The following is a 9309-nucleotide window of genomic DNA, read 5'->3' as shown; positions in this document are numbered from 1 at the left end:
TAAAGGGTTTTAATCCTAGGGTCAAAGCATTTGCTCTGATACCAACTGTGGTGACCCGGCATACCACTGCATGGTGTAGTATGCAAGTCCGATATAACACCAATGAAACACCGTTCCACTAGTATTATATCGCTCAGAGTGGTACAACAGAAACATATGCGGGTCCAAGGCATGTCTATAGAATTACATACAGACTCTGTTACATAAGATCATCATAGCCTCCTACTTTACAATGAGGTAAAACTGCAAATAAACTCCAGAAGATCGACTCGTAGTCTAATCCTAACACGAACTCTATTTGTAGAGTATTTACTAGCTACAGAGGCTATGAATAGATTCTAGCTAAGTAGGAGCTAGGTTTAGGAAGCTAGTTCCCTTCTATTGCTAATCTAGGTTGTCTCCTTGTTGGATGTGGTGTCTGACTCCTCTGATAGGGTCCTGTTTCTTGAAGTAGTTGTTGACTCCTCGGCCTTCGAGTTGCAATGTAGATCCTCCATCGTGGCCTTCGTATCTAAGCAGGGGATTTAAGAGTGGGATGAGTACGAGCGTACTCAACAAGTTCATTATAGGAAAGAGGTGTTTAATGCACTAGCTACGACATTAGACCGTAAAGTCTAATACCAATGCAGGTTTTCATAACCATTTCTTCAAAAGGTTGCTTTTATTCGGAAGAACTATGTCCGTCGGCCTTCACCGGTTTACTAGAACTTCATGGAGCTCCTTTCCGGCCGCGTTCGCAGCTTCCATATCCCGAACAGGGAGTGACAGTCACGGTTCTCTACACTCGCGAGAGGTGTGTTGCTTTACCCATAAGAGATCTTAACCTTGGTGCCAACCGAGTCTAGTTCTCGTCCACACTTCCTTTGGTGTGAGGCCCGGTATAAGGTCTAGCCAATCATGTTCCTCCGCTACCTCGAACACCCACCCTTTGTTGCATGCGCCGACCCTGGGTCCACGTTGGTCCCATTATTCCCGTAATTTCGGGGTGGACCCCGACCACGACAACGATGCTCGGGCTCTTACCATACACTCCTACGCCGGTGGCTGCAACCCATCATAGACCGCATTACCGTGGGGAATTAGAATGGGATCCCCACCCTCCGGTTGTTCCGCAAGACACAAGCCGCTACGGCAAGCAATGCTTTACCGTGGGGAATTAGAATGGGATCCCCACCCTCCGGTTGTTCCGCCGGACACAATCTGCTACGGTAAGCGCATCCGTTGATGAACGAGAGGTGGAAACACTTTTGACTACTCCGTCCCACTCCGGATCTTATGGTTAACACGGGTATTACGGCACAAGAATCACTCGGCGACATTTGTTGTTTAATCCTAGATGGATATAAACCCGTGCAATGGAACCTCCACCATATCAACACATTCCATGGTTCCATTGCCCACCACTTAGTCATATTCATAGTTATGAAAGTAGTGGTTTTGATTTTTGTGCAATAGTGATAACCATAGTACTTTGCAAGTAATTTGATAGAAATACTCAAATGACATGAGCAAGTGATGAACTTGCCTTTCTTGACTGCAAGATTATGCAGGCAAGGGTCTTCGATACGTAATAACTCCAAATTCTGAAATAGCATCATCGTCCGGTAAGGACGATGTTTAAAAGATTGGCAAGGATGCAATAATGCATACGTATGATATGCAATCGTTCTAAGCGTGACCTAACCCCGATGATTTAGGATTAGTGAGTGGTAATGATTAGTTCGGGTGTGTTGCACTTTTAGAATGATTTACAAACAAGGTTCTTATTCGGGGTTGTGTTGTTTTAGAATCATAAGCATGTGGTAAAATGAATAGTAACAATCATACACATCAAGGAATAGAGGTTGTGTAATAAGTAAATAGCAGTTGTCAATTTTAAGTCCTATAGTGCATGGTGGATGATTATTTATTATATACTTCAAAAGAATAACTTTTGAAGAACATGTTCTTTAATAAAGAACAAGTATGATAATTAGGCTGGTGGGGTTCTATGGTTGATTATGGTTTCAACTAGTTTATGGAGTAAGTATTAGATGGATCACGACCTAGTTGGATTCATCAACACCTAGGGCTTGTAAGGTTAAAATAAGCCTAGGCATCCTAAGCAAGTATTTATGCATGGTTGCTATCAAGGTTGATTCATCTGGCGGGTGATTGCTAGCTAGGGTTTATAGGTTCTTATAAGTAGGGTTGGTGATGATTCCTTATTTTTTTCAAAAGAATAACTTTTGAAGAACATACTTCTTAATTATTAAGAAGTATATCAATTAGGGTTGAGGTGGTTTAGGTTTTACTATTGGTTCTATCAAGAAAGGAATATTTGGCTCCTAATTAGGATGGTGGATAAGTATCCAACACTAATAAGATTTAGTGGAGTATGGTTATGGAATGCTCAAGATTTGGTATGATTGCTCCTAAGGTTCATCACATTGGTGTGATGGTAAATATGGATATTTAAAGTTGTTGCCTCTAAGTATAGGAATTAGGGTTGGTCCTATTTGATCATTTAGGTTGGATAGGTATGCCTACATGGACTACCAATTATTGATAATAGGCTCCTACAATTTTATGTGGCATGGCAAGTATGTAATTGCTATTATGGTTCTATGTATGAAAATTAGAACATCATGATTATATGAGAGGATCTGGGGTTTAGGTTTTAGAATTAAATTAGGGTTCAAAAGAATTAGTGGAGCTAGGGTTCCAATTTGGATTAGGGTTTTAGAATTACACATGAAATGATAGGGTTGTACTATCATTCCATATGGAATTAGGGTTTGCTATTTACCATGTAGTTCTATGATTAATAACTTCAATTTAAAGTTGAAGTTATTAATAACTAGGAATAAAAATAATATTGAATTAGGCATTTTATTATTTTTAAACAATTAATAATTAAGGTAATTATTAATTAGGGTTTAAATCTTTCTAATAATGATTTAACAAAATAACAAATAAAGAAAAATAGCTTTAATGTTTTCTTTATTTTTCTTACTGGTTTTTATTTATTTTAAAAGGTTTTACTATTTATTGAATTTTAATTCAATTTAGAATTAAAGAAGAGGCTTAAATAACAAGTATTAAATAAGTGAATTTTTATTAAAAATAAAAATTTCATTTTATATTTTTATTGGATAGAGTTTTCTTTTCTAAGAATTTTGATATCTTATTTATATTTTTCTGACTTTATTTGAATTTTCTAAATTATTTCAAAGTTTCGGAATTAATGAAATTGAAATAAAACAAAAATTACTAAACTTACCGCCCTAATCTACCCCCGATCACGGACAAGTGGGGTCCGGGCTGAGTCGACTGCCTCGTTGGCGCTGATCGGGTCGACCCGCTTCGGACCCCACCGCCACGTAACCTCACCGGTCAACTCGCCGTCGGCGAAGTCAACACACGGCGGCGACGCCGATTTATGGCTTACTGGACCGCGCGGTTAACACTATCCGGACCTCCTCTACACGCTGAGCTTGATGGTGAGGTCGGTTTCGTGAATGGATCATCGGGGTCTCGCCGAGAAACGTGCCCGCGGCGGAGCAACTCCGGCGAGATCACGAGATCGAGCTACAGATAGTTCTAAGATGCAATAAAGGGTTCTAAAGAAGCGCATCCATACCCTGAAGCTCACGGTGTGGTCGAGGTTGCCTATTGTCGACGGAGACGGCGAGGGTTTCGCCGATTCCGGCGAAGTGCTGCGGAAGAAAACTTCAAAATTGGGCCGATTACTAGCTCCCCTGGATGCGTGCTTCTGCACAAATGCTCTACGCGTCGATGCGCATCTCCAGGACCTCCTCACAGTTGCCGGGGAAGTGGTGCACGCCTTCGCCGTGTCGTCCATGCGAGGAAGACGAAGACCACGTCTTCGCACGATTTCTAAAGCAGGTGAAAAGGTATTTGGGTTGGATTGAGTTGGCCTGGTGGGCTACTCGCTGGGCCGCTCTCCGTTGGTCGCTATCGGGCTGGGGTGGCCCGAGAGGTAAGCCTCCCCTTCTCTCCTATTTTCTTTTCTGTTTTCTTTTTCACTTATTAGTTTTTCTTATTTGAATTCAAATTCAAACTTTGTTATTTTTGGCAGGCTTCTCAACTAGGTTAATTTCATTAAGTTGCAGAACAATGATTATTACATCCTTCTTTCTATTATAATAAGTAGTTTATATCTGATTACATTTCATACTTGTTGGCTTATTGAAAATAGCAATTAAACATGAGTTTATATTCTCATTTTACTTTCCTTTTTCTTATGAATTCAATCCTTTGGAATGATTAAAGTTGATACTTTGAACTCAAAGTATTACAGAGATTGTTATTAGGGCTTGGTTTCTATTTTGAGGATTTTGTCACTTGCATATGATTTTATGTGAGCTAATATTTATTTAGGTTTTATCATTTCTAGCATAACCCCCTTACTAAGGTTAACACTCTTATTATCTTCGGAAATATCTAATGTAGATATTGTCCCTTCATGGTTGATCTTGGTTACAAAGATAATTAGTTGATCACTACACATATGGGTTTAACCATATAATGTAGCACAAGGTTTTGCTTATGTTCAGAATTGAAACATAAGATTTATTTGATGTGCAAATCTAGGGTTCTAATGCTATTTACCTAATGACACATGGGTTGAATCTTAATTGTGGTTTAGGTTTTATTTGTGATCACCCAAGTGATACACAAACTAAGGTTGAGATTTAACTCTTGTTTGTAGAGTTGAGATGACCCCATATTGCATTGGTTAGGTTTACTCTCCCCAATGCAATGCTAAAGTGGTTACTTGCCTAATATTTTATGTGCTCTTTTAGTTGCTAAGGTCTGAAGAATTGGTGTTATCTTATACCAATAGACTTTTATTATTATTCTTAATCTATTGTTGAAGTCACTAAAGTTATTATAGTTCCTTTTTATAGTTAACTTTAGTCATATGGATGGATGGTTTCTCACCATATTGAGTATAGTGTTTAACTCTAAGGTTCCCTTAGGTTCATTAATTGATGAATGAATGAGAAAATAGATGTGGTAAGATTCTACTTATTATCACCAATTGATTTACAATTATAGGTTGGAATATAAACCTAGGATTGCTTATTAGTTACCTCCCTATAATTTCTTGTGGTGAATGATATCTACTTATCCTGTTAGGGTTTATTCTCCATAACTCAAGTTCTTAGGGTTTATGATCATCATTTAATTAATAATGATCAAGGTTTGGCTTCCTAAGGATCTCTCATTAAATGGGGTTCTCACTTCCATGATCAAGCATTGTCTAGATTAACTAAACATAATATCTCCCTTATAGTTTCTTGAGTGGACATGGTTATGGTTGTCTCAATTATCTTGAGTATAACACCATGGTTTGAGCTTTCTCATTTAAGAATAGTTATTCTAGGGTTTATGGTGTACTCCTAATATTTATTTAGGTTACTGAGCCAAAGATTCAATTGTCTATCTTATTTGGTTTATTCCACTCCTTATTTCACTAAGTCATGGATATAGTCTTATTCCATTTGGTATTTGGTGATCTCACCACTTCAAGGTGGAATGGTTTACTTAATACTTTAGTTCAAAGTTTAACATTGATTCTTAAATAGGTAAAACTAGAATTAGTATGATTGGTCTCTCTCTCATTTGGGAAGGACTTGTATATTACTCTAGGGTTCCTCATGAAGAGGATGATTTGAATACTTGGATGTATATCCAAGGTTCAGCTCAAGGTTTGTTGCTTCTCTAACAATTATTGTAGAACTCTCATCTCTCTTGGTTTGATGTATAATAATATGGAATAGAGAAGGATATATATTTCTAGAGTTGATCTCCTTGTTTTGTTTCCAAGATTGAAATATAATGAATACCATGAGGTTCATGGTAGGATCATGGATTAGTTTAAGACATGGAAAAGATAAGTGATGAACAGTTTCTCCAATTATTGTTACTTGATATGTAATTGAATTGATGTTCATATGCTATGGCAAGGATTACCTTATTATGATCTGTTATAAGATCAAGCAGTTGATCATTGAGTAAAGTGTTGTTGTGTTGATTATTAGTTCCATTTGATCTAACCCATTAGATCAAATTATCTCTACCCAAAACAAAGTTTTAACAAAGTCACATTGAGGTCTATAGCGCTTGACTTGATGAGCTACTTCAATTCCACCAAGGTCAAGTGAAACTTCATTCATCGTGACTGTTTTACTTTAAAGCGCGAAAATTCCCCAGATTTTCTATGCATGAATGCAATGCACACATCTGTTTCCTCTAATTTGTAACCCCATTACCTGGGATATTACACATTGTCTGCAAACCCTAGTTTTCATAATCGTCGAGTACTTTTCGGCTGAAACCTTCGAGATCTATTTGCCCTCTACTTCCAACTAAACCCTAGCCTACAATTCATAGGCATTGACAAGTTAATACCTTGTCAATTGGCGCCGTCTGTGGGAACTAGAGGCGTAAGGATCTGATCTCGATGGCACGTTCAAGATCTTCGACATCGTCAACCGCAAGCAACGCAATGGATCGAGGTAAACAGATCGCTGCCGGTCCTGTCGATTTTGTTCCTCACCCACCCTCCCGTTTGGATGCATATGCGTATCTGGCGGAGCCCATGGAGATGACGTTCGGAAGGTTTCACTTTCGCGTCGAGAAGGAAGGATCGTATCGTGTCGAAATTCCGATTTCGTCGGAATCGTCGGCGGTCGATTCCGATTTTTCAAGCTATACATCGTCAACCGAGTCAAGAGAAGAAGAAACTTCGGCAACACGTTACGTCAGCACCAGAGCAAGAGAGAAACTCGCCAAGATCTTCAGCGACATGTCGTTTGAGTCATCTGCGGACTCATATATAAGCGATGGCTCAAGCGATGTCGACAGCTACGACTTCATCGACAAATCTATCACAGTGGGCAAGGTCTTCATCAATCTCAACGATGATGTCACCAAACCCAACATAGATCTGAGTACAAAATATCATCAGATTTATGCCATTGAGGATCAAGAGGAAACATCAGAGGCCTTCGACGATTTGGGCAATCCCTATGTCGATCCCTCAGATCTAAGGAGAGGTATGGGCACTAAATATGTCGGGCCCACACCACGCGTCAGAGTTCAACTTCCACAAACAGCCTGGGATAGAGCTGCAAAAGCTTTAGATGGTTCGGAGCCAATGACGACAACTGCTACAGTCCAAGAACTGCAAGCTTATCAATATAGACTCGCCATAGCTGGAAGAGAACTGGAAAAACAGACGAAGCTTTAAACAGAAGAAAGGAGGCAGCTTCCGCGTCAAGCAGACGAAGGGCGGAGCTAAGTCGACAATCTGGAACCTCGGGAGATAGCCATAGAGAAGCTCGGAACAGAGCAAGGTCCAGATTGCAACACATACCTGAAGGAGAAAGAGAGTACTTGGTTCAAAATCTCGACATGTCTTTTATGTCGATAGACACAAGAGGGAATATTATCCCCAAGACACCGTAAGCTGGGTATATGGCGACACAAGCCTTTATCCTTGCATCCAGGCCACCTCCAGGAGATCCAAGGGAGGCTTTGTACAACATGGCAATAGCAGGAGCTGAAGCCATGGGAACGGCGTTTGTATCAACACCGCCAGAAGGAGCTGCAAGGCAAAATAGTCCACGACCTACGGCAACAGCAGCAGCAAATGTCGAAGGAACAAGTGGAGCAAGAGATACGGCAGCACAAGCAAGGGTAGACAGAGCACGGCAAGGCAGAAGGGAACATCGACAATCCCCAGAACTAAACGACGAGGATATGTGCGGCTTACCATGCTTCACGAGGAGAGTCCGAAAAACTCGAGTCCCCTCAGGATTCAAGTTACCCGACAACTTCAAGAAGTTTGACGGCCTTCAAGATCCAGAGGATTGGCTAGTTGATTACCTCGAGACAGTGAAGCTCACAGGAGGAACCAGGGCAACAGCTATGCAAAGCATCCAGGTGCATTTGAGTGGAGCCGCACGATCTTGGATAAAGAAACTCATCCAGGATCTATCGACAGCTGGGAAAGTTTCGAGGACGTATTCGTCAAGAACTTCAGATCCACGTGCAAAAAACCTGCGTCGTTAGAAGAGTTGAGAGCATGTCGACAAAAGCCAGATGAGCCAATGAGAAAGTACATCCAAAGGTGGAACATCATCAAAAACTCGGCGAGAAAATATATCCGACGAGAGAGCAATAGATGCGTTTGTCGCAGGAATCGGGCGTGGAGATTTTGTCGAGGACTTGGGAAGGACCAATCCAAAGACAGTATCCGCGTTAATGGAGATAGCAAACAGATGGGCAGATGGAGAAGATGCTGTCCACAACAAACGGCACAGGTCGCCAGAGGAGGACCGTGGTCGAAATTACCAACCGAGGCGACGATTTCCTCGGCAGTACCCGAACTATGACGCCCCAGGGCAAATTTCGGCAGGTTTTCGGGCAAACACAGGAGGAAACAATAGAGATGATTATCAGAGAAGCAGTGAGCAGCGAGGCGATAACAGGGACGACTCTCGCAACAGGCAAAATAGCGGGCCTAGGTTCCCAAGGCCTTTCGTGTCCCCCGAAGAAATGATGAACGGACCGTGCCAGATGCATTTTTTCCTCGACAGCAACGGAAAAAGACAGTCAGGGCACCTGCAGAAAGACTGTCGAAATTTTCAGGCAATGTTAAGGTATGCAGAGCACGCTAACGCTCGAGCAGCACAGAGAAATCCTCGGGAGCCCAGGAGCGAGATTCACCTGCCACCACCTCCCGCGATTACAGACGACAATCGGCATCAGCTCAGAATAGCGGCAGCACCTCCACCACCACCTTATGTCGATCCTAACTCAAACGGAGCGGTGTCGATGATTCAGAAGGGAAGGCCGTCCAATAGAGCTCAGAAAGTAATCTCACGACAGGTGTTTATGGCAGAGAAAATGCCTCCACCAACAGTTGAGTATCTTAATTGGTCAGGACAAGACATTGGCTTCACCATAGCAGATCATCCGCAGCAAGTTCCTCGACCAGGGCAGTCAGCACTTATTCTGCCAGCAGTTATTGCGGGATTTGATGTTTCTCGAGTGTTCATAGATGGCGGCAGCAGCTTAAACCTTATGTATGCAGATACATTGAGGAAGATGAACATATCCTTAGCAAACTTGAAGCCAACGGACACAAGGTTCCACGGCATCACACCGGAGAAACCAAGTTATCCATTGGGGAAGATCAATCTCGACGTTCAGCTTTGGAACCCGAGAAAATTATAGAATCGAGAAGCTGGAATTTGAAGTCGTGGATTTTCCATCGCAAGTACCACGCTTTGT

This window comes from Lolium rigidum, chromosome 6 (genome assembly GCF_022539505.1).
Source record: "Lolium rigidum isolate FL_2022 chromosome 6, APGP_CSIRO_Lrig_0.1, whole genome shotgun sequence".
In the NCBI taxonomy this organism is placed as follows: Eukaryota; Viridiplantae; Streptophyta; class Magnoliopsida; order Poales; family Poaceae; genus Lolium; species Lolium rigidum.
This window is presented reverse-complemented; position numbering follows the sequence as displayed.